The sequence below is a fragment of the Moschus berezovskii genome, chromosome 6 (assembly GCF_049115385.1).
Source record: "Moschus berezovskii isolate FMDL1 chromosome 6, NW_MosBer_1.0, whole genome shotgun sequence".
In the NCBI taxonomy this organism is placed as follows: Eukaryota; Metazoa; Chordata; class Mammalia; order Artiodactyla; family Moschidae; genus Moschus; species Moschus berezovskii.
In genome coordinates this window covers 26,421,599-26,448,003 of record NC_142465.1, presented here as the reverse complement: position 1 = coordinate 26,448,003, position 26,405 = coordinate 26,421,599, and the positions used below count along the sequence as shown (strand labels likewise).

General features: G+C 39.7%; 1 long non-coding RNA gene across 1 annotated transcript in view; it reads left to right on the top strand.

Moving 5' to 3' along the window:
* The window catches only part of LOC129536484 (uncharacterized), a 54,113-nt gene extending 32,263 nt beyond the window's left edge, over window positions 1-21,850 (top strand). The window contains exon 3 of the long non-coding RNA XR_008681815.2: window positions 21,756-21,850. This is a non-coding gene — a long non-coding RNA (uncharacterized LOC129536484). The remainder of the gene's footprint in view (window positions 1-21,755) is intronic.
* Window positions 21,851-26,405: the final 4,555 nt, after the last annotated feature.

The window sequence follows — 26,405 nt, the reverse complement described above, 5'->3', positions numbered from 1 at the left end:
CAGCTTCCTTTCAACCACCCCACAGGCTGGTGATCTAACTTACCCAGTGTTTGCTCCAATCTCAACACTTCCCCATGATCAGTGCTCATCGAACAAAGGCAGTGCCCACTTCAAACAGAAGTGCAGTTTCCTTGGCTCTACTTATAGAGTTTCTGACTTATTAGGGCTGAGTAAGTTGAAAATCTGTATTTTTAACAGGCTTCTCAGGTAAGGCTAATGGCCAGCTCAATTTGAGAATTCAAACTAATCCCTGGGCATTTACCATATCCTGCCTCATACTGTTAGGGAGCCTTTTTCATCTGGGATTATCTTTTCCTTAACTGAATTAAATTTTTTAAATTGAAAGACTGTGTTTTTGATTGCCAGAAAATTATTTTAATGCTGCTTTTACATTTCTGTAAGTGTGTTTTTATTCTTTGTTAAAGTGGTTTTCTATATCCTCTGGAAGGTTTATGTTAACAGAAAATATTCATGGTGTGTGGATTGTTTTTCCCTGTCTAAGTCCCCTTGGGGGTGTTCATTATTTTCACTGCTGACCCCTGCTTCTAATTGCCTGGTTTAGCATTTAGGACCTTGAGTTGCAGGAATTGAGGGAGCTACATCAGCCCTGGTTCCTGTTGGCAAATTGTCACAAGGAAGTCACTTTCCCACAAAGCTGCAAGGTGGTGGTTGATCCACCTGAAGGGCAGAGAGGACCTGAGCCCGTCTGTCCAGCTCCATCCAGACTTTTCCAAAGTGAAAGAGACCAGCAGGTACCCTTCAGACCATCCCTCAAGTGGCCACACTATCCTGTAAGAGTTCACAAATCCTGCAGGGCCTCACTCTCTCCAGGAAACTTGATGGTCTGACTCTTGCTCCCAGCTCATCATTGCTGGGATGTGAAAATCAGCTCTGCACCAACTCTTTCCAGGTGGACTCTCACAGATGTGAGGTTTGACATGCATCCTCCAGACCCCATCCATCACCCTGCTCCAAAGATGCTCTGCTTAATATAGGGAGAAGTTGATTAGAATTGGAATGGAATGGGGAGACAGGAGAGGAGGGTAGCAGGGTGGGTGCTTGGGCCACCATTTTCCCAGAATGTTTGAACTTTCCATCTGTCTTATGTCTGATCTCTCCAGCTAAGGGGTTTTGAATATATATTTTGAAAGCAGAGATGATAATAACCTCCACATAAAATTGGCATTGAAATCACAGCTACCACCAATGCTCTCTTTCTGTGCCAGGCACCTGGCTGAGTGGTTTACATGTGTTAATGCCAAAGGAGATAATACAATTGATGCATTTAGCTCATTGCCAGGAACAGGTGGGTGTTCCCTACATGCCAGTTGTTCTCCTCTGATTTGCTCTTAGCTGCTGACCTCACTGAGGGCAGATGCTGTCTTGCACACTTTTAGAGTCCCTCCTCCCCTCTGCACTTTACACCCTACCTTGCAGAGAGACACTCAACTTATTTGTTGGTTGAGTAACTGAACAGATCATATGTTTCCAAATGGCAGCTTCCTATTTTCTCAGCATGTGGTCAGTTCCATTCATTTTACATGTTTCTGAAAGCCCTAGAGAAAATGCACTTCTTTTGCAGAACTGCATGTAGGTGCTGTCCTCTGATCTGTTGAGTTCAGTTCAGTCGCTCAGTCACGTCCGACTCTTTGCAACCCCATGAACTGCGGCACACCAGGCCTCCCTGTCCATCACCAACTCCCGGAGTTTACTCAAACTCATGTCATTGAGTCGGTGATGCCATCCAACCATCTTATCCTCCATCGTCCCCTTCTCCTCCTGCCTTCAATCCTTCCCAGCATCATGGTCTTTTCCAATGAGTCAGCTCTTCGCATCAGGTGGCCAAAGTATTGGAGTTTCAGCTTCAGCATCCGTCCTTCCAATGAATATTCAGAACTGATTTCCTTTAGGATGGACTGGTTGGATCTCCTTGCAGTCCAAGGGACTCTCCGGAGTCTTCTCCAACACCACAGTGCCAAAGCATCAATTCTTCATTGCTCAGCTTTCTTTATGTCCAACTCTTGCATCCATACATAACCACTGGGAAAACCATAGCTTTGACTATGTAGCATGTCCTTTGATAGACATTTTTCTCATAGCATGTCCTCTGATAGAGTCTCACTGCACATAGGTATTTATCCCCAATCTATCTTAATATTTAAGTGATTTATGCCTATGAACTTAGATCCCTTACTAGAATCCATACCTTTTTTGCTCCAAATCAAGGACTGTTCTATATCTGAAATTCCTTCTTAGGAAACCCTGCCCCTAAAATCTGAGAGAATTGTCATAGGAAACCAGAAGTAGAGAAATTCTGTCTTTATTTGACCGAAAAAGCGGTCAAATTGGGAACGGATCATGTGGAACCATGTCCACTGAGGGTGGATGTGCAGGAAGAATATGGTAGAACATCATGGTTAAAGTGTTGTGTTGACCTGTCTTGGGCATCCTGTAGTCTCGTGAGGACTTTTTAAAATGACTCTTTTCTCATTAATACTCATGTGCTTTACTACTCAAGTAAATTAGCGTATCCATCTCAATTGACTCAGCTTTTCTTTCTAAATGACTGATCAGTTTTTTAGTATAGGCATTCCATATTTTAGAAAATCTTTCTTTAATAGGTTATTGTGGTTATTTTTTTCCCCTTTTGGGGGGGATATAGTTGCTTTACAGTGTTTGTTAGCTTCTACTGTACATCATGAATAAGTCATGTGTATGCCTATACCCCTTCCCTCTTTGAGCCTCCCTCCCACTCTCCCACTGCTTGCCTGTAGGTCACCACAGGGCACCAAGCTGAGCTCCCTGCGCTGTGCAGCAGCGCCCCACTAGCTGTCTGTTTCACACGCGGTAGTGTATGGATGTCAGTGCGACTCTCTCCGTTGTCCCCCGCCTCTCCTTCCACCCGTGTCCGCAGGTCCATTCTCTTGCTCTGTGCCTGTACTCCTGCCCTGCAGGCAGTTTCATCGGCACCATTTTTCTAGATTCCATACAGCCTTTATGAGCTGAAGTCAGGCCCTGATGTCTGACCAACAGCTACCCAAGTACCAGCAGGTGCCAGGGTTCTGTTTAGTATACTTGTCTGGTGTGGGCTCTGCGTTGTGAAAGGAAATTTTAGGAGAACCAGACTTGAATCCTGCCTCAAGTGATTAGAAAAAAGCAGAGGTCAGGAGGTAAGAACATGGATATGAACATTTAATCAGGGTTTGAGTCCTGAAATACCACCTATATACCCTCTGGATCCTTATGAGCTTGACATATAGCAAACTTTGAATACATATTAGCCATTATTATTGATAATGAAATAAGATACTTGGAAAAATTTGCTAAAGTGCTTGCTACTGGAACACAAGATCCCAGTTTGATTTATTTTTGAAACTTGCAATGCCCAGCACAGTATCCTATCATAGGTATTGTAAACATTCCCAGAGTATGAAGCTGTCACTGGAAGGTGGCTGCCCCATTGGGAAATACACTTCACATCCATTTCACATCTAGGGGTGACTGTGTGATTTGTTCATTTCAATAATGTGTGAGCAGAAGGTGTTACGAGCAGGGGACCCTTCAGAAGCATTTTTTTTTTCTCTTATCTGGGATAAATGTAGAAGACTCTGAGGCTCTAGACAGTGCAAGAAACACAGGGAGAAGGGATTCTGACTTTGAATCTAAGTCACTCTCATTGCACTACTTCTGTCAATGATAATTAAACCTTTATGGTATTAAAATTTGCCCATTGAAATGTGAGGGTTTACTTAATATGTCCATTTGCATTGCCGTAACTAATACTACTGTTCAGCATATTTGTTGAAGGAGTAAGTGGGCTGTATAACTAAACAACTCCTAGCACAATGCCATTTTATACCTAAATATGGGTATATGATACACCTGTCCATCTTATTTCATCAATCTGTCTGTGGTCTCAGATAAAAACAGTGACAGTCAATCAGAACTTGAAGTGGGGGCAGTGAGATGGAGTAGATTTGAGGTAATATAACAGCTCTTCTTTTTTATTAAACAAATACATTAGCCCCATGCTATAAAAAAGAGGAGGAAGTTGAACCATTGAGTGAGGTGGCAGTGGGGAAACTCTTATACATATATTGTGGGTGTGTTTCATCTTAGTAGTCAGCTGATGAATGAAATAGAAAGCATTTGTCTGTATGTTTCTATTCAATCTGTTGTGTATTTCTGTCTTTTTATATAGAAAATATAGTCAACAATCCCCTTACTAAACTGAAAGAGAATTAGAAAAGGCTGCTAATAGCTTTTGTGTTTAGAAGTATAATATCTTCCCAGGAGTTATTTTATGGGTGAAGTGCCTGGAATTGCTTATAAATACTGGGTTGTAGATGTTTTTTTCTTTCCTTTTCCTTTTCCCTCTTTCTCTATTTTTTTGACTAAGATAACTTAAACATGATATTAAAAAAACCTTTTATCTTGTGGTAGAAACGTCAGCCACATTTCAATTCACTCTAAGGCGTCCCCTAAAAGGAATGACTTTTACACGTAACAATAGTCATGTTTTTATAAGTGGCTGGTAATATCTGCAAATGTGTAAGGCATTCATTTTCCAGGAGCTCTTTTCTCCCTGGTAACACTCCAGGAAATACAGAGTGTTGTTATTTGAATTCTTTCTCATGCTCTGTCTCCCAGATGAATTGAAATTCAACTTCACAGTCAAATGAGTAGCCATTTAAAGCTCAGGTGTGTATTTCCTAAGACTCTCTCAAAGGATATATAGCTGCTTATGTCTTTCCTCAAGACAGTGAACTGAATTTTAATTTGATCTTGCCTCTCCCAAAAGATCATTATACCCCTACTCCAAGGCTATATAAAGTTCAATATGAGTTAAAACATGGAGTCTGGGTTTGGGTTTAATATTTAAAGATGCAGTTATAGTAGCTGACACCTCGGTCATTTCGTCCACTCCCCAACCAAAATTTTACTTAATATGAGCCCCTCAGAAGGTGAATGAACACACACATACACATATAAACTTGCATGTCAAAATTCCATAAATTTTCAGATTATGAAAAGCAATTTGTTTTCTCAGGAAATAAGTCCCAAATGAGACTCGTTCCAAACTTTTCTTATCTCAACCTCACCTTGACCTTATCAGGTAGATTTTTAAAAAAATTATATAGTGGTTTATATATAAACCATCTAAGGCATCAGCACATCTACAACTAGTCTTCTTCTGATCTAAGAAGTAAATAAGACATCTGAAAGGAAACCCAAAGACATGTGTGGTTAGTTTACCAACACTAAAAAGCACAGCTATGTGGCTTCTCTTTTCTTTAGGAATCCATGTAATTTTCTTGATGTCAACCAGACTATGAAGAGGTTGAAAACACTGCGAAAATATGCCAGAGCATGCTAAAGAGTAGAATTCATACTTTAAAACTCTTAAGGGGCAGTGTTATGGTCTTGCCTTATACCTTAACAAAGTGGATCTTTGTGTATTATATGTAGTTAAGATTAGCTTTTCTCCCCCTGGAAAACTCAAGTGGTATCTTTATTCCAGATTTGAATGTTTTAGAAATCTGGATTTTGTTTCCCCTTAAATTTGTAGACATAGAGTTGGATTGGCAATCAGAGTACTGTGATAGAGAGTATGTCTCAGGTTTTTCTAAGATGTGGTTTCTTCAGTTATAACATTAGAGGACTGAAGTAAGTGATCTCTAGACTAGTTGGAGTTACAACATTTCATGGTTCCAAATTTTGAGTAATTTTTCTCTCTCTCTCTCTATATATATATCTTTAATTTCAGCTTTTTTCTGCCATTGAAGTAAAAGACTATTTGGGATACATGCTCAGCACTGGAGTCTTAGACAGGCTTCAGTCTGTCCATTTATTTCTACTTAATTATCTTCCTCTGATAATAGACTTCTTGCTTCACCCTCTTTTTATCTCTCAATAGTATCAGCAGCTTCTCAGTTACTAGGCTCAAAACGTTGAAGTTTTCCTGAATTTGTTCATTCTCCTCTGTCCCTAACATTAAATCAATCATACAATTTTGTGGGGTACACCTCTGTGAAGGGTCAGACTGGTTTTACAAAACAGAATAATAGAATTGCAGAATTAGAGAGGACTCCATTTTTTGGTTCAGATTTTATAGAATTGCTTTGAGGATCTGAAGAAATATATGCACCATCTCTCTGGGAGGTGGATGGTGAACACACACACACACACATACCTACATGCTTTTGAACTGTGGTGTTGGAGAAGATTCTTGAGAGTCCCTTGGACTGCAAGGAGATCAAAGCAGTCAGTCCTAAAGAAAATCAGTCCTGAATATTAATTGGAAGGACTGATGCTGAAGCTGAAATTCCAATACTTTGGCCACCTGATGTGAACTGACTCATTGGAAAAGACCCTGATGCTGGGAAAGATTGAGGCAGGAGGAGAAGGGGACGACAGAGGATGAGATGGTTGGATGGCATCACTGACTTGATGGACATGAGTCTGAGGCAGCTCTGGGAGTTGGTGACGGACAGGGAAGCCTGGAGTGCTGCAGTCCATGGGATCACAAAGAGTCAGACATGACTGAGCGGCTGAACTGAATTGAACTGGTATATACATATAAATTTTGCATATAATTTCTAGAGATTCAAGACTTCATGAAGCTCATCTATGGAACTCAAATTAGGAGTCCCTCAACTAGGCTAAATGTCTCCGAAAGCAGAATTTCAGTCTGGAACAACCCTAGTGGAAAGGTCTCCCCATCTGCTGAGTACTTCCAGTGATGACATTGCTCAGTCCTTTTGGAGTCCTTTTTCTCTTCCCTTGTGTGTAATGAAACTTTTATTGTTGGAAAGTTTTTTAGGGTTCAAATCTGACTGTAGCTTCCAGTTTACCCTTTAGGTCTTAAGTTTTTGAAGATATCCTCCATATCCATCTAGATCTTCTATTTTTCATGTTAAATGTTTACTATCTCTTCAACTGTGACTTTTATTGCATGACTTCCAGACTCTCTACTGTCCCAATCATCTCTCTCTAGATGCTCATTAGTGTTTTCATTTAATTTTGTTTCCTTAAGATAAATGACGTTTTTCATAGGTGATATGAGTAGCTAATGCAAAGTTCTTAAGTTTTTTTCATGAACGGCATCCAGCTGTGACTGAAGTCTTGACTCTGCTGTTTGCTAGCCATTTAGACCTAGTGCTGATTGCTCACTCCTTCGTTTCTCATCTGTGAAATGGGAATAGTTACACCATCATTATAGGTTTATTCCCGTAGCACAGAGAGGTGTTCAGTAAATGCCAGATATTATTTTTACTGTTAAATCCATTTAAGATTACTCGGGATATTTTGGAGGTTACATCACATCTGATTATGGACAATCAGTTCAGTTCAGTTCAGTTCAGTCACTCAGTCGTGTCCGACTCTCCGCGACCCCATGAATCACAGCACGCCAGGCCTCCCTGTCCATCACCAACTCCCGGAGTTCACTCAAACTCATGTCCACAGAGTCAGTGATGCCATCCAGCCATCTCATTCTTGGTCGTCCCCTTCTCCTCCCACCCCCAACCTTTCCCAGCATCAGAGTCTTTTCCAGTGAGTCAACTCGTCGCATGAGGTGGCCAAAGTATTGCAGTTTCAGCTTTAGCATCAGTCCTTCCAATGGACAATAGCAATCTCCAAAATATTTTTAACCAGCATTAAGTTTGGCTTCTCCTTCCCCAAAACTATATTACTTTTTGAAACTTAAATGCAGAATTTCATAATTAGTATTGCTAAATTTTATCATCTTGCGTTTGGTCCGCATGCTATGCTCTTATGCTACTACTGAATCCTGATCCAGTCGTTCAGATGTGTTACCTGCCCTTCCTGGTTTTGTGATCTCCAATCAGGTATAGGACCAAGGACCAAGCTCAGCAACACATATTAGCCACTTCCCCACATGAACTTTAACTGAGTAAAAAGCTCTCTGTTAGGAGCATCAAGACTAGAGTTTGTCATATGCCTTGCTGACATATGATATACTGTGTATTTGGGATTCCCCTGATCTAACTACCAAAAAAAAAAAAAAAAAAAAAGAAAGAAAATGACATTAGTGTGAAATGAGGTGAACTGGGTGAACTCACCATGACTCAGTTGTTTGAGTTTTTTCCCAAGTCCCCTGAGTCAGAACTAAACTATATGAAGAAGGCAGAGCATGCACCTTATTTGTACAGAGCCTAACAGATTTTGCAGTACTTCCCTAAATGTATAATAGATTGCTTCTTTGACTCTCAGAGTGAAGACAGTTTCAAGGGCAAGTGAAGGAAGAAAGCCTGGGTCTTCAATGCATGATCCAGTTATCTCACAAATATAGTGTCTCACAGTTTTTCCGAAGAATGGCCAGGGATCATGATGATGGAGATCATAGCCATCTGTGAGTCTTCTGTCCTCCCCAAGCTCAGAAACAGGAGATGGAGAAATAATAAACCAGGCATTCATACCTTCCAAAAGATCTGCTAAACTGAAACTCTGAGAAATCCTTCAGCAATCTTTATGAATGAAAATTTTTGAAAAAGTTCCTTAGATGAGTATTCCAAACATCCTTTAGTGCTGGAAAAAAAAAAAAAGAAGAGGACTCAATGCTAATACACTTATGAGCTCAGTCTGTTTTGCTCTTGCCTCCAGCTGTTGCATGAGTTAGGGTCATATTTGGAAGGACAGCTTATTTGGCTGGGAAGGTCGTGGAAGGGAGTGTGGAAGAGGAGGGGCGCAGAGATGCCAGACAGATGGGCGAGCCAGCAGACGCACGTGGGCAGACTCAGCGAGCGCCTCTTACTGTTGAAGTGTGGCTGCCTGAAACGGAATCTGCAGATCTGCCCCGGGAGTACAGGAGAGCCATGGCCTCTCTGTGGACCTGCCTGTGAACTCTCCTAGAGAGGGCTTTTTCGCAAGGTTCCTGACTCTCAGGCGGGCTTCGCTTTGAATTTAAATTAATTGAGAGCTCTGTTAATATCATTGAATACATCTTTCCATCCCTGCCATCTACAAGGAAAAGGATGTTAAAAAAAAATTTCCTCTTATTAAGGCCCATCCTGAAGTTTTAAGGTATGATAAAATGTAAACTATGTAAAGTTTCACTTTCTCCAGAGGAAGATGCAATAGCCAATCAATATATCTCTCTTATCTTAACCTAGGCTTTTACTTCAAGCAAATAACAAATGTCCAAAAACATCTGGCTGTCATTTCCTGGGTAAAATTCAGGAATGAATTGAATTCCCCCAATACATAAACTTCTCCCCACAAATTAGCACATGGAATAAGGCAATGATCCTTTCAGATAAGTATTTAGTATATGAAATGAATGCCCCTCAAAAGAACACATAAATGGCATCCTAGGACAAAGCAAGGAATTAATTTAGCTCTCCCCAAACCCTTACTTTTTAGGAATACATTAAGCTATGGATGAAACTGGCACTGTAAGTTCTATGTGACTCCTTTGAAGAGGTGATTCTTTTATATCCTCTATGCTATTGTTTAAAAATGGTATTTATCTCTTCTTTGTAAGATAGATAACTAGTGAGAACCTACTGGAGAGCACAGGGAACCCTGCTCAATGCTCTGCGGTGACCTAAATGGGAAGGAAATCTCAAAAAAGAGGGGTTATGTGTACATGTATAGCTGATTTACTTTGCTGTATAGTAGAAACTAACACGACACTGTAAAGCAACTATACTCCAAAAAAAATTTTTTTTAAGTAATATTTATCAAATTGTGTGACCTAGGGCCACATTTTTATGACTCATGTTCCTAATCTGAAAAAAAAAAAATGCACCTCATTCCTACCTGGCAGACTTGTGAGTATTAAAAATACCATATATCAGTGCAGTTCTGGAGGGTGCCCTCAGCAAATGACAGCTTGTCATTCTTCTAATAGGAGACTTTGAGAAGCAATGACCTGGGGCACTAGCCTTGTAATGCATACAGTTCTGTTGTAGAGACCTACTGGGGTTCCCTCTTCCTGTCCTGTCTTGCAGTAAGCACTGTTGGTACTTTAGTCATAAATTCCTCTTGAGTTGATCCCATACTGAACCTCTCATGCTGATGTCCATTAATTTTAAGAAATACTGTTTATTTGTATTTCGGAGATCATGGAAATCATCTATACAAAGTGGCTTTCCTTCTGGTGCATCTGGGATTTATAAGGACTTGAGCCGTTCCTGAGCGTCATAAAATGGTAAGACAGTGAGTGTTTTCAGAGAGATCTTTGACTCAGGAAAGGCTACCAGAGTCCAGGAGATGGTTGGAAGGATGGACCCATAGGAGGGTATGTGTTTGTCTTCCTTGGTGGTGAATGCCTTTGCTGATAATGTTTTCCGGGACTCTGGGGCAGTGAGTCACTACTGACTGAACCCAGTTTACTTAAGAGATAGGAACTGAATTTAAAACCCAGATATCTGAAGAAGGCCATCTCATGTTCCTTCACACAGCAGCAACAATAAAACATGATGATAATACAGACAGGTGGAATAAGAGACCTAGAAAACAATATTCTTTAACTTGGATTTTCATTTATAGATGTGAAAAAAAAAAGATGAAGGATATATTTCAAATTTTATCTTCCTCCTTTGACTCCTGTATCTGCCTCTTTGAGATTATAAAAATCAGCAGATTCTATTGGGGGAATAAATGTTTTGATCATTTCTTCTGACTTGACATGTTTAACTAGACAAAATCAATACTTCTTAGAGTAGCAATGGCTTTGTTTAAAAAAAAAAAAGCACAAATTGGGTGACATGAAGCATAAGAGGATAAAAGAATCCTGTAGACAAAGTCTTTCTTTATTCCTTATCCTATCTGTGAATATCTTTGACTAAAAATCATTATGTGTATGTGTATATTGGATATATTAAGTTGCCAAATTTATGGAGTAAGGGCGCTAAAAATTATCTTTCTTCCAGTGCATTTACTTGCCAACCAAGCTGCCTTAAGTGGCACACATGAAAACAAAGAATTTTAATTTTAAACCAAGCCAAAGAGATTGAAAATATAATTCTGTTAAACCTCAAAAGTTCCATTTAAAAAAGTTGCTTAATTTTAGAGTATTTAGAAAACAGTGCCCCTGCTTAACACACGTATTCAATACATCAGCTCACAGGCTTTATTCCCTGCCATTCAAGGAGTACAGTATTTCAACTGGAGAACTTGAAACAAACACAAACAAAGGCTTTCAAAAATGTTTAATCCCTTCAGAGAAAACATTAAGGGACAATCACTGCTTCATTTTGATTGTCACCTGGATTCAACACTGTGCAACCAAAGACGGTTTCATATGGACAGATGGCCCTGGCAGTTAAGAGGGATGGGGGGGTGGGGAAAGAAATGAATACTCTGTTTTGTGAATAAGCAAATAAAAGGGAAGAGGAAACAAAAGAAATGAGCCAGCCACGGTTGAATCAGAGAATTCCTCTAAACATACCTTGACTTTCCTATAAGAGATCTACTGCCCCAGCATAGTTTGCAAAAGCTCCTGCCGCTGAACCTAAGAACGCTTGCCTGTCAGAGATTAACACTGCGTGTTTGCCCCGTGCACACAGAGGTTGCTGAAACTTGACAACGCTGTGTGCGATAACCAGTAGTGGAATGCTGATCGAGTCCGGGGACTTGAATCACACTCCTTTGATTGGAGTGAATTGCACATCGTGGGCAGCGTTTGGTCGAGGGGACGCGGCATGCAAAGACCCCGATGATTCCCCCAGCCTGCTGTAGTGGGGGACTGAGCCTAGGGGGATTTGAATGACGTCGACATTCGTGGTGGGGAAAATGCATTTGAATGTTGGCTGTTGAATGGTGCTAGGCATCGGAGCTTTTGTTTACTTCATCCTCCCTGTGAAGCTCGCAGCTGTTTCTTTCAGTTAAAAAAAGAGTAGAAGAATGCAGCAACCTACCTCATATTTTACCCCTCCTCCAAATGTTTGTGGAGCCCAACAGCTGTCTTTGCAAATCCTGCCACTCAGGATTGGAATGGCTGTACATAATCAAGAATGGAGTGGTGAAGCTAAGATTGTTGGCTGGCTCCAAGCGGCAGGTGGGAATGAACTGTTCTCTTAATGGGCTCACATGGTCAGCTCCTGCAGGGATTGACTCAAAAAAGGGGAAAAAAAAAGCATTTAAAGGAGGCTATGAAGAGTTGAATACATGCGTCTTGTATTTCATACTTATAGATTTCAATGGCTGTAAGGCATGAATTCACTAGTTGTTAGAGCTGGAAGGGATTTGAAAGGTCCTCTTGTCTAGGAGTCTTCAAATTATTTTTAGCAGCAGACTTTTTTTCTGCCCAAACACATCTTGGACCTGGAGTGTGGGCTTCCCTGGAGTATCATGTCATAAATGAAAATACCCATATAGAACAAGCAGGAACATTAATGGTGGAAAAGTGGTGAAATATAAGAAACACAGCTCCAATAATGAATGAACCCAGTGTTGGAAACACAGTGGGAGTGGTGGGGACTGTGGCAAACTGGATAACCAAAGGGAGCAATTGCTATTCCCTGCTAGTATATTATCATTTTTGCCAGGTGAGGATTCATCCATCCATTCATTCAACTAATAAATATTTATTAAATGCTTACTACATACGGGGTACAGTTTTAAGCACACACAAAACAGACAAGATCCCTGCTCTTATAGTGCTTTTGTTCAAGGGAAGGAGACAGCAAACAAAAAAGGGGAATAAGTAAAAACATATATGTTTGTACTAAGTAATGATAAATGCCAAGAAGCATGAAGGAGGGTAAGGGATAGGGAATGGGAGGTATTAGAGAGGACTATCCCGGAGGGACTTTTTTTATATGTGTGCTACTTAAAAAAATTATTGGAGTATAGTTGATTTAAAATGTTGTGTTTTTTTTCCTATAGTACAGCAAAGTGGATCAGCTATACGTATACATATATCCACTCTTTTTAGATTATTTCCCCATATAGTCATTACAGAGTACTGAGTAGAGTTCCCTGTGCTAAACAGTAGTGGGAGGGACTTGTAAAGGAGTGGGTGCTCAGCCACTTCAATCATGTCTGACTCTTTGAGACCCCGTGGACTGTAGCCCACCAGGCTCCAATGTCCTTGGGATTCTCTAGGCAAGAATACTGGATTGCCGTTTCCTTTTCCGTTTAAGGGAGACATGATAGCAGAGAATCACATGATGGGAAAGAATGAGCTGTGCACAGATCTGGGGGTAGGGTCGTAGTGAGGGGGGAAAAGTTGGGGTGATGCGCACTCTAGGGAGTGGAAAGAGTATGAATATCCTGAGGCAGGCTTTGCTCTTCCCAACCACCCCACTAACGGAGCACAATTTGGAATTCTATCTCAATTCAATCTTTTCTGTTTACCCTAGATAGACCAGAGAGGTAAAGATGCTTGTCCAAGGTCACACAGGGATGTGTGGGGACTGGAACTCAGGTCTTGCAAATTCTACCCAGTCCACTTCCCTTTTGCTTAAAAATACCTGTTCAGTCAACATTTTCTCCTATGCTCCAAGGCGGGGATAGTCTTAATAAATACTACATGACAAAGGCTGGAATGACTAATGAACAGCAACTCATATAGTAGCAGTTTCCAATTAGAAATTCAAGGAAGACATTTAAATTTTTATAGAGTTCTGTCCCAATTCGCCTAGCCAGATTCTACCTCAGGGTATAATTCTATGTTGTTTACAGCCTTAACATCTTTTCTGTGCTTTTTGTAAATATGATTACAGTTTAAGTCATTTACTCTTACCCAATAGATTAAATCCCACAGCAACAGAGGTGTCTGGAATATAGAAAAAAAATCCAAATTACTGATAAGGAAAACAAAACATATCAGCTAAGTCTGACCAATTTCAAGAGGCACACTGATTTTTAAAAATATGCTCAAATGATCTGGCTATCTCACATTCTTAGTTCATTTTTCACTCTCCTATTAGGTCAGCCAGGAGATGAAATAACAGTCTTTGATTATCTCTGCATTCAAAGAACAGAGCTTCTGCTCAGTCAACCAAGTTCTTGCTTTCCAGTCACCCTGACATCAGCTTCAGGTGCAGAAAGAATATTACATATCAGAACAAATACAACTTGATGCCATGGGTAAGACCATTCTTCTTCACCCTTTCCTTATCCACGTGGACTATAGCCAGAACCAAGGCTAGACTTTGCCTGTTTTGAAGGAACCTGACTTAGAAACTGACTCCAAGACAAAAATGTATATTCTTCTTCTGGAACAGGATAAAATATTCCTTGATATTAACAACCTACAACTCCTCTCTTCTAATTTCTTAAATATGAATAAAATTTGTATTTCATTCACACTGTAACTTTTTAAAAAACATATAGGATTGAAGACTTACAGAGAGTATCTTTTTCTGTGTTTAGTTTTTCTCTCTAGACAGGAGACGTGAAAGGTAGAATTATGCCCTACTCATTGAAATCTTTTGTAATGTCTAAATTAGACTTTGCCGAATCTTTCAGATAACACTAAACGTAATTGTTAGCCATCTTCCCAGGTGAAAGGTGTTTGATGATCTACTGTATCACTCATTTTGTTTAACCTATTAGAAGGCAGTCAGTTGTTAAATATTTGCTATAATTCATTCTTGGGTGTTTATAGACGCTTCAGTGGCATATTTTACTTATAAATATCAATAACAATGGCAATGCTAAAGGGGAAAAACAAACTATGAAATTAAAGGTTTCCCTTTTATTAAAAGTATAGTGGAAAATTATCTTGAGATAAGCACAGATTATGGATTGGACCTATCTCAGAAACATGTTTGGTTTTTTTATCTGTACTTTGGGCTTATTTCAATTTAAGTCTATGAATTATTTTATGAAGAATTTAATTTAGTGGATTTTACAGTCGGGGAGGTAGAGAAATGTGGGTGCAATTTTTATGATTGCCAGTATTCTCCACAGAGATTGGACTAATCCATAAAATGTTAATAATACAAGTATCATCAAGTATGACAAAATTTGTACTATGAAAATTCTAAAGGCTAAAATTACTAGGGAAGAAAGAATTCATGGAAAATTAAGGTTGGGTTGGATCTGAGATCATGAGTAGAATTTGGATCTGTGGAAAGAAATGAAACAGCAGACTAGCAATGACCAAGACACCGAGCAGCTCGATAGATGAAGGGTTGTGGAGAGGATACATAACAGATACTAATAGGGCCTTCCATGTTCTGGAGAAGCTTGACTCTCAGGCAGAGCATCTCACCTTGTTTTGAGAGTCAATGGAGAAACATTGCTGGAGGCTTTGAGATTACACTGACAGTAATATACAGAAAAAACTGGAGGGAGGTAGGATCAAACTTTCAAAATCACTTGGAAACATTACAGCCTTCCCGGGTAAGTGGCCCAAAAATAATGGTCACAAAAAGAAAAGAGAGCTGAAGAAAAAGTAGATTGTAGAGTGATGCCTGACTCCAGGATACTTTTATTCACATGGATGATTTGGATCCCTCCCTGTGTTGTAGATATACATGCCCAGTACTGCCCCTGCCCTCACAGGGCATAAGCTCTAGGAGACCATAATCAGGATTGAATTTAAGACCTACATGTGGATTTTTAACAAAATGTTATGTCAGATGACTCTTGCAAAAGTTGAGACAGAGTCCGGAAAAATAATGAAAGCACATTACTAGTGCTTAGGCTGGCCTTTATCCTTAGAGAGCTTGGTCAGCATGTAGGAAAAAAGCCAAGGAATAAGATGTGCTTGATGATCCCACATCTCCATCAGCCTCAGCAATGGATTGAGGGTTGACCTCTGAACCTCCAAAGCGCCATTTCAAAATCCCAGTCATCTTTTTGGTATCAAAACGGATGGGGAAAGCTCTGGAGCAGTAAGTCTCCTGATTTGAGTTTTAACTCTGCTACTTGCTTAGTAGTGTGGTCTTGGGAAGTTATTTATATTCTGAGTCTCATTCAACTTCCTCATGTACTGGGTTGGCCAAAATGTTTGTTTGGGTTTTTCCATATGGTGTAATGGAAAAACCCAAATGAACTTTTTGGGCAACCTAATATAAAATGAGACTAATGCCACCTGCCTGGCAAACTCAGAGGATTATCAGAAAGATCGAAGGAGAAAATATATATTGATGCCACTGGGCATAACGATGATGATGAGGGAGTGGAGGAGATTGAAGAACTCTCTTTGGTAACTCTTTGTCTTGTCCTAATTGTCAGGGTGTGATTTTTTTAAAAGGTACATAAGAATCATTCTCATACTAAAGATTTCAAGCCTTGGTCTTAAAAAAAAATCATTAATCTAAAGAAACAAACTGCTCAAGTTAAACGTTTTTGTTGGGGAATGCCTTTTTTAGCTTCAAAGGAAACCTTACATGAAACTTCAATGTTTAAAACAGAAAACAAAACAAAACAGTGAGCCATTTTTGGTATAAAGGTTTTTTAAAGTAAATTATAATATGTACTTATTATAAAGTCAGTTATTGAGAATAATGAAGTTTTTTCAATTAACACAAAATTAGAAATGAGAATTTTATATCCATGTCAACTTCTAACTTTCTACTTTTTTTCTTACTTTGGTTGCACAATGGCAAGACAATTCTGATTCACACAGATAAGTTGTTAAAAATGGTCTTACCTTGAATTCACTGCAGAATCTTTAAATAAACAGGAAGAACAGGAAAAGCTTTGCTCTAATATCTGAGCACAAAAAAAGCTAACAGCACAAGTTAAAACATAGAGGAAGAAAATAGATTAAATTTGGTATGCATTTCTCTTTATTCAAGTGTTTTAAATAGTGGAAAACAACATTGTTTGGGTCAAATATTTGTGGAAACTTTGAGAGAACTCTCTGGAGCCTTAAGTGTCTACAGAATTGTTTTTGTAGCTGGCCACATGCCTTGAGCACAGGGTAGCGTTCCAGACACTATCTGTGGCTTATTAATCCCACGGCCACTGTCTGAAGCTGGTGAGGACACTGAGACACACAAAGGTTGAGTCATGTTCCGTAAAGCACACAGTTGATAAACAGCTGAGGCAAGATTCAAGCCCAGGTTGTTTAACTCCATGGTCTTAAATCCTAGAGGAGACTTGGTCTCACTATACAGCTTAGTGGCTAGGTAATTTCAGTTTCACATCTGAAACCAAATATGGATCAGTTGTAAAGTTTACTTATGACACTATCTGAAACCCTTGACATGTAGTAGGTGTTTAATAGATGTTTGTGGACCTGGAATTTACCCTATGGCGAACTCCCTTTCACAATGCCATCTATGTCGTGATCATTTCATGCAGGGGTTGGCAAACTACAGCTGCAGGCTAAATCCAGCCCATAACCTGTCCTTGTAAATAAAGTTTTATTATAACACTCCTACTCATATCCTTTTATGTGTAGTCCATGTAGTTTTGGCAGAGACCGTGTGACTCACAAAGTCTAAAGTACTATCTGGTCTTTTATAGGGAAAGTTTGTCACCCCTATATCTAATATAATGACTGTATTTTCTGTCAACTCCCCATAACACAGAACCATCTAAGATAGCAATTCAGGTGTGTGTAGCTGAAGATGGCAAGTTTGAGGCCTTGTGAATGAGCTTGCGTGAAACCAGAATTGATGAGGAAGTTGTTTTGGGTGCAGTAAGTATTCTCCTTGCCACCACCCTGACCCTGCTTAGTCTACTGATACATTTTGGTTTGCATTAAAAAACTTTCAGTTTGCCTTGTACATCATAAAACATGGCTATGTTTATTAGGATTTTTTTTTAATTGGATTAAGAAACTTGAGCTACTGATGACTCAGAAATGAGTTAATAGTTTAATAATGTTTCCAAAATTGAAGAATGGATTTTTTTAAAGAAAAAATGGTGGCCTATTCTCCATCGTGAACGAAAACCAAACAAAAGAAATAGTATTAAATTGATTGTTACTAAGTTAAAGTATTTCATTTGAGTTTAAATTTTATGAAATTTAATGAAAGTTTATGAAATTTCTGCAACTTAAGGAATAAATCATTTGAGGGAGGTAGGGAAGTGAGAGAACTGTTTCTGTGGATGATGATTCCCCTACCTATGGAAATATGTGTGCATTTAGAATATAGGGGATACTATTAAGGTGTAAGTGTACAGGCATCAACTAAAAATCTGAGTAGAAATTCCTGTCATTCATTCATTCAGTAAATATATATAGAATACCAATGATGTACAGTACTAACCTCTGGCTAGAGATGTTATCTGGCCTAATGGAGTTGAAGAAGACAGATAAGAAGTAACACTTAAAAAATATTTTTTTTGCAAATTTTTTATAAGCACTATAAGGAAAATAAACAAGGTGAAGTGACAGAGGAAAAAAAATGTTAGAAATCATTTAAAAATGGATTGTGGTGGTTGGGGGCGGGCAGGAAGAATAATCTGGTTGTGCAAAGGCCCCGAGGCACAATGAATACACTTGAGGTGTTCAGTGAACTGAAAAGATGACACCACGGTTGGAGAAAGTGGAAGGAGGGAAGGCTGGAGAATGAACAAAGGGCCTCCTGGGCCATGTCAAAAATGAGGAACAGTTAAGGTTTTATATATGAAAGGTTGAAGGCAGGAGAAGGGGATGACAGAGGATGAGATGGTTGGATGGTATCACCTACTCAATGGACATGAGTTTGGGAGAACTCCGGGAGTTGGTAATAGACAGGGAGGCCTGGCATGCTGTAGTCCATGGGGTCGCAAAGAGTCAGACATGACTGAGCAACTGAACTGAACTGAACTGATAGTTAAATGAAAATGTATAGCTTCATTTATTAAATGAGACCAGTTCAAGGAAGCTTGTGTGGGTGAATTTTTGATATCTCTTTTGAGTGACACCATTTCTCATCTATTTGTCTTTGAAATGTCCAGCTAAGGGAAAGAAAGGTAGTGATGGTGTAACATGACACACCCTTTTGTGGATAATTATATAATGCCACTAGGGTAAGAGCATTTACAGAGAGGAGGAGGTAATTTCACTCTTTTCAGCCTGGAAGTTTTAGTAGATAAAGATAAAACATTTCAAGCTGTCTCTAATACAGTGCCATCTCTTCAGAGAATCAAATTACTCTCCTTTCTCTCTTTTACAAAAGACTCATGTCTTAATTTATCAAATGAAATAAAACATTTACGTAAACTCTGAAAATTGCATCCCTGAGAAACCACAAAAATCAAGAGAAAGTAATTAAGGCAGGATTAATCATATATATGGTATATTTTTAACTTTCTAAAAAGCCACGTGGTTTGGCAATTTATGATGCTACAATAGTGAACTTGATAGGGAATTACAACTTCTCAGATATTCATGTTTAAAGCAGCTGGTAATTTATGACAGTATCATTTAGTACATAGAAGAATATGATCTCAGTAGGTATTCCTGACCACATTAAAATTTAGGGGATTCTTGATAAACTGATAAAATAATAATGATGATGATAATTATTAGAATGAAAGCCAGTTCTCTTCAGCAGCTGAACAGAAAAGAGAGGTCAAGATTAATGATCCTTTAGAGCCAAGAAAGAAATTTAGCGCCTTCTGTGTTGTGGGTTACTCTGCTTTGTAGGGCCTGGCTGTGAAACACTAGATGTAGGATCCCCTTAATATCACTAACCATCAAGTAGGATCAATACAGAAATGTGAAAGGTAGAGTTTCAAGTTCTATAGTTTCCACCTGCAATTTCACTGCTAAGTGAAAAGCCTGGGTTGATTACTTCGAAGATTAAATTGCTATTACTGTTAAACTGGTAGGGGAAGCAGGTTATATTTCCTAAGTGTGCTCTGCTTGGAGAACCTGTGTGATATATTGGAAAGAGCTGAGTTGAAAGTCATAAGACTTACTCTTGCTCACAGTAGACTAAATATGACCTTGGCCAAGTCATTTAATCTCTATTTGTCTGATTCTTCATCAGTAAAATGAAAACCAGAAAATATTGTTTCTTTTGTCCACTTCACTAGATTTTTGAGGTTAAAACAAAACACCTGGTTATCTGTGAAGCAATATACTTCTGCATTGATCACTATATTTTATTATACAGCAGAGATCAGGATATCGCTGTGTAGTCATTATAGTGTGGTTAGCGTTTATGCCATGTCATACTGAGTCACTCACCCACATTTTTGGACTCCAAAGGACAGCTGTACCTTAGGAGATATTACATTGTGGGAGAGGCATTGTGGATGTATTTGGGTTGGTTCAAAAGTTTGTTCAGGTTTTTCTGTAACATCTTATGGAAAAACCCAAGCAAAGTTTTTGGCTAATCCAATACTACGTCTTTTCGGTCTCTTACAGAAGCGACTCTAGCATACTTCCTTTTGCTTATGATTCTATGGTGTGATTAGAAGAATAGAATCCTTAGAAGGAGAACAAGGCAGCAAGGTGGGTCTCTACCAACTGAAACTTTCATCAACCCAATTATACACTCTCACTGGTGGTCACAAAAACTGTAAACATAGCAAACTGCCTAGTAGATGTCTTTTCTCATGTCTCACTCAACATGACTGCAACTGAATTTGTTTATCTTCCTTCTCATAATGAATAATAACATTATCACCTCTTTCACTGCCAAACCCAGAAATCTGAGATTTGTTCTAGGTTTTTCTTCCTAGAAAATCCCATATCAATCCTGTAGATTCGGTTTCCTTAATTCATTGAACAGTCATACATTCCATTCTATTTGTGTCGTCTCTGACTTGATTCTGGTTCTTATGTTTTCACAGCAGAGTTACCACAGTACAGTCACTTCCTAATTGGGCTCCTCTGTCCAGAACCAGCTCTTACAAGTCATCCTCTTCAGTGATGACTAAGTTCCTAACTTAGAGAGTTGACCAAATGACTCTCTTGCTAAGGATTTGTTCATGCTCCCTAGAACTCAAGTTACAGGTTCTTAGCATGTATGGCTTTTACTCTAGCTCCTCTGTCAATCAAGCCTGATTATCGCATTGCTCTCGGTGTATCCTTTACTCTGTCCGTATCATGCTTTTCCATGCTTCTGTACTTTCTCACATGATGCCAACACAGTCTAGAAAATTCTCTTCCCCATTATAATGCCTACTAACTGTTTTTCAAGCTTCAGCTCTATTGCCATCTGTTTCCAGAAGCTTCCTTGGTGTCTGTTCATTTAACTGTTCCTTCTCTGGGCTCTGCCATTGCCTTGCTTATACTGGTGCTGTATTCATTAGTCCTCAGCAATCCTCATCTTAAGGTTTTCCTGAATGTCCCTGGATACCAACAGTGACTGGCTCATGACCTGATATTCAATGCACTTTTTTTAAATGGATAAGTCAGCACAATCTATATTTGGCAGCCATACTAGAGTGAAGATGAAAGCTCTACACTGACTACGTTGAATGAAAGAAGGGAAATCAAACTGTAGAGACATTACCTGTGAAGGCTTTAGTGTGAAGACTTTAAGGGAATAAACTGAGCAAGAGAGAGAAGCAAGGAGATGAAAAGTAGCTTAGGATGAATCTTACAGTACTCTAGCCAGGGCTGACATGTCCATTAAGTTACAGCTGCATCCTTAAAGTTACAAGATTGCAACAGACGTTATTGTATTTTGCAGTATTTGAGAGACAAGGAATAGACAATGCAAAGGCAAGTCCTGTGTTTGAATAACATGTGAAAATCCCATTTGGCTGGGGCACAGTGAGGGAGGGTACTGTGGGCTGAGCTGTATCCCCTCAGATTTCATGTTGAAAGCTTAACCTATGGTACGTGAGAACATGACTGTGTTAGGAGACAACTAAGTCAAAATGAGGTCATTAGAGTGGACCCCAATGCTAGCTGATCGATGTCCTTATTAAAACAGGAAAGACCATGGGAGGACAGAATGAGGAGGTGGCCATTTTTAAGCCAAGGAGAGAGACCTCAGAAGAAACCAAACCTGGTGAAACTTTGGTCTTGGACTGTGAGAAAATAAATTTCTGTTGTTTAAGTCACCCATTCTGTGGTATTTTGTTATGGCAACTCTAGCAAACTAGTACTGAAGGGAAGAGTAATAGACAAAGTCAGAAAAATGATTGGAGTTTGGGCAGAGGCAAAGGGGGGGAAAGTTGTGGGGCTTTTCAGGTCATTGTAAAGACTTAAGATTTTATTCTAGTGAACTGGGAAGACATTGGAGGATTTGGAGCAGGTAAATATTATGATCTGACTTTTACTTTTGTGGAGATTGGGAATTGATAATCAGAGTAATACTGATCAGATAGTTAACATTGTCAGTTGTGTAGAGAAGAAGCGGGGAAACAGTCTACAGGGAGAGAGCACGGGAAATGTTTCCTCCCTTCCATTAAACAACTGAAAAAACTAAAGATCCAAGGAGGATCCCAAAGTGACTTGCCCAAGTTGACAGAATGATTTAACAGTGGTTCTGGGAATAAGAATCAGGCATCCAGTTCTCTTTACTACTTGTGCTTGAAGGGAGATGCATCTGGCTTCTCCTGTAAGGAACACAAGTTTGGTTGCCTAGTATTTGGGGGAGGCTGGGTGTATCCTTGTGAGCAGCTATTAACACTTGAGTGACTTATAGTGGCCACAGCATATGCTGTGATGCTTTCAGCTACCTGTCCATGACTGTATGACTCAAGGACACGTAGTGTAAGAGACTGGCAGGAACAAGTGGAAATTATTCATGGGCTCTAGTCACAGACTGTTTCCACAGATGTCCTTCATGGTAGATCATTTTATTGACAGAACAATTTTCAGCGATGATGATAGCAATGGCTGATCTCTAAACTCTCCTCCAACATTCCAGGAGCCTTAAATGCTAGGAATGGGAGCTTTTGGTTCTAGGTTGATAAAGAATTTGTATGTGTGTCTGTGTTTATACATATACACATAAATATTGTGTACACACCAATTATATATTGTATATACATAGATACAATATACTCATAGTATATTTAGTTCAGTTCAGTCACTCAGTCGTGTCCAACTCTTTGCGACCCCATGAATCACAGCACGCCAGGCCTCCCTGTCCATCACCAACTCCCGGAGTTCACTCAAACTCAAGTCCATTGAGTTGGTGATGCCATCCAGCCATCTCATTCTCTGTCATCCCCTTCTCCTCCTGCCCCCAATCCCTCCCAGCTTTTCCAGTGAGTCAACTTATCGCATGAGGTGGCCAAAGTGTTGGAGTTTCAGCTTTAGCATCAGTCCTTCCAATGAACACCCAGGACTGATCTCCTTTAGAATGGACTGGTTGGATCTCCTTGCAGTCCAAGGGACTCTCAAGAGTCTTCTCCAGCACCACAGTTCAAAAGCATCAATTCTTCGGCGCTCAGCTTTCTTCACAGTCCAACTCTCACGTCCATACATGACCACAGGAAAAACCATAGCCTTGACTAGACGGACCTTGGTTGGCAAAGTAATGTCTTTGCTTTTTAATATACTATCTAGGTTGGAGATAACTTTCCTTCCAAGGAGTAAGCATCTTTTAATTTCATGGCTGCAATCAGCATCCACAGTGATTTTGGAGCCCCCAGAAATTAAGTCTGACACTGTTTCCACTGTTTCTCCGTCTATTTCCCATGAAGTGATGGGACCAGATGCCATGATCTTTGTTTTCTGAATGTTGAGCTTCAAGCCAACTTTTTCACTCTCTTCTTTCACTCTCATCAAGAGGCTTTTTAGTTCCTCTTCACTTTCTGCCATAAGGGTAGCAACGCTCAATTTCCTCATCTGAAAAGCATAATAATGATGACTAAGTTTAGAAAAGATACTTGGACTTAAAGCCCTTAAGATAATGCCTGGGTCATAGTATGTGCTGAACTAGGGTAGCTTTTATTATTACTTTTCATTCTGCTAGCTCAGACGGTAAAGAATTCACCTGCAATGCAGCAGACATGGGTTCGATCCCTGGGTCAGAAAGATCCCCTGGAGAAGGAAGTGGCAACCCACTCCAGTACTCTTGCCTGGGAAATTCCATGGACAGAGGGGCCTGATGGGCTATAGTCCATGGGGTTCCAAAGAGTTAGATGTGAGTTAGCGATTAAATAACGACAACAGACTTTGGGTTTAATTTCCTCTTCTTTTTCTAGTTTCCTAAGTTGGAAGGTAAGATTGCTGATTTATCTTGATTTTTTTCTAATGGAAACATTTCATGCTATAACTGCTGTGTAAGCACTGTTTTTGTTGCATTCCACAGATTTTGGTATATTGTGTTTTTATTTTCATTTAGATCAAGACATTTAAAAATATCTTTTGTGATTTCCTTTTTGATGCATGAGTTAATTTCAAAATATTTGAAGATTTTTTTTTAGGTATGTTTCTGTTATCAAATTCTGGTTTAATTATCTTATGACCAGAAAATATACTTTATGATCAGAGAACATAATATCAATCCCCTTCAGTTTATTGAGAGTTGTTTCATAGCTCAAAATAATGTCTGCTTTATTTTACTGAATGCATCTGGGTGTCTTACTTCACCTGTAAGGAGAACAGAACCATGGATTTTGTCCTATTTTAAGCGAAGGTCTCTGTGAGTGTGTGTGCACATATCCTTGTGAACATGCCTGTATGTACATGTGTGTTAGACTGAGGGAGAAGAAAGTTAAGTGCCCAAAACTATCCAGGAGTATTCACCCACTTATAACTAAAAGCTCTGTGGAAACGCCTCACAGGCAGTCCTAACAAATTCAAAGACTGATAGCAGGTCTTTTCTGAGTGAACAGGGAAAGAAGCGTGGGGTGTGATGTCTGACACATAGGAAGCCGTCAGGCCCAGGAAAAAGAGAAGTGGACGGCTTTGTGACTTTGTCAAAGTTTCCATCCTAACTAAAACCGACCGAAGATAGAAAAGGAAACCGAAGCATTTGTGTCGTACCTGATTGTGAATGTACGTTTATTCCCTTTTACAAAAATGTGTCTCTTCTTTTTGCATATACATGTATATTTTCTTTTTCAAATTTTTTTCCCATTTTATATTGTTACATAATATTGAGCAAAGTTCCCTGTGCTATACAGTAGGTCCTTGGTGGCTATCCATTTCAAATATAGCGGTGTGCACTTATCAATCCCAAACTCCCTAACTATCCCTTTCCCACATCTTTCCCTGCTGGTAACCGTTAAGTTCATTCTCTAAGTCTGTGAGTCTGTTTCTGTTTTGTAAATAAGTTCATTTGTATTATTTTTTTAAAATGATTCTGCATATAAGAGATATCATGATAGTTCTTTCTCAGTTAAAAAAAAAAGATCTCTCTTACAAGGCCGTTTCGTTCTCAGGTGATTTGCATATTTGTGTTAACGAATAGCTTTTCAGTGGCAGAAATCTGGAAATGGCATAGGGCAGGTCTCTTTTAAGAGAATTCTACAGAAGAAAGGACTCAGCTAAGCAATCTGTTAGAATATCATGTCTTTTAAGGAAGGGATGATGTCTGATGTGTTCAGTTAATCCCCAACTCCCATGCCTGCACATAGTAGGCATCAGGAAATATTTATTGAATGAAACCTGAAGTTTGAAGAATAAGAACATTTAATGAACACATGAATATGAAACTGCTGCTGCTGCTGCTAAGTCACTTCAGTCGTGTCCGACTCTGTGCAACCCCATAGACAGAAGCCCACCAGGCTCCCCCATCCCTGGGATTCTGCAGGCAAGAACACTGCAGTGGGTTGCAATTTCCTTCTCCAATGTGTGAAAGTGAAAAGTGAAAGTGAAGTCGCTCAGTCATGTCCGACCCATAGCGACCCCACGGACTGCAGCCTACCAGGCTCCTCCATCCATGGGTTTTTTAGACAAGAGTACTGGAGTGGCTTGCCATTGCCTTCTCCAGAATATGAAACTAGTATATCTTAAACCCCATTTTATAGATTTCACAGTGTGTATTAAAGTATTAGAGACTCTTAGAGTGCCTACAGCAAGAAAAATCTATTTTTTGAGAAAACTAGTTTTCTGCCAGTATCTTTGACCATGGAACTCTTCTTAGGAGCTGCCTATTACCATTGGGAGAAATTCTGTCAGAACTCAATGTATCTTTGAGGCAGCAAAGCTGATGACAAAGATGAGAATTTGAGCAGATGGTTGTGATATCACATCTCACCCTTGCTAAATTGACTCCACACCACATAGCCCTTTTCAGTGTTCAAGTTAAACTGGCTTCTTGTATGAGCTGGACTTGGTTGGTCACACACAGAAAGCAATTTTAATTTTGCTTCTGCCCCTTCGAAGCCACTGTTTTGACTGTTCACTCTGAGCCCCTAGAGTCCACTAACCAGTACAACTCTGGGTAGCTGTCCATTGGCGTTTCTGACTACCAACAGGTAGGGAGTGATGGCATAATGTCTAGTGTAGCAGAAAGTCCACTCCAGGTACATGTTAGCTCTGTTTTCTCTCACAGTTATTATCATCAGGCTGGAGATGCAGGAAGAGGAGGCGGGGTGGGTGGGTCCCCTCTCTCCCCTCTCGCTGTCTTCTCCCCCTTGGCTTGCTGTGCTTTTTGACCATCCAGCAACTGGGGAGGCGG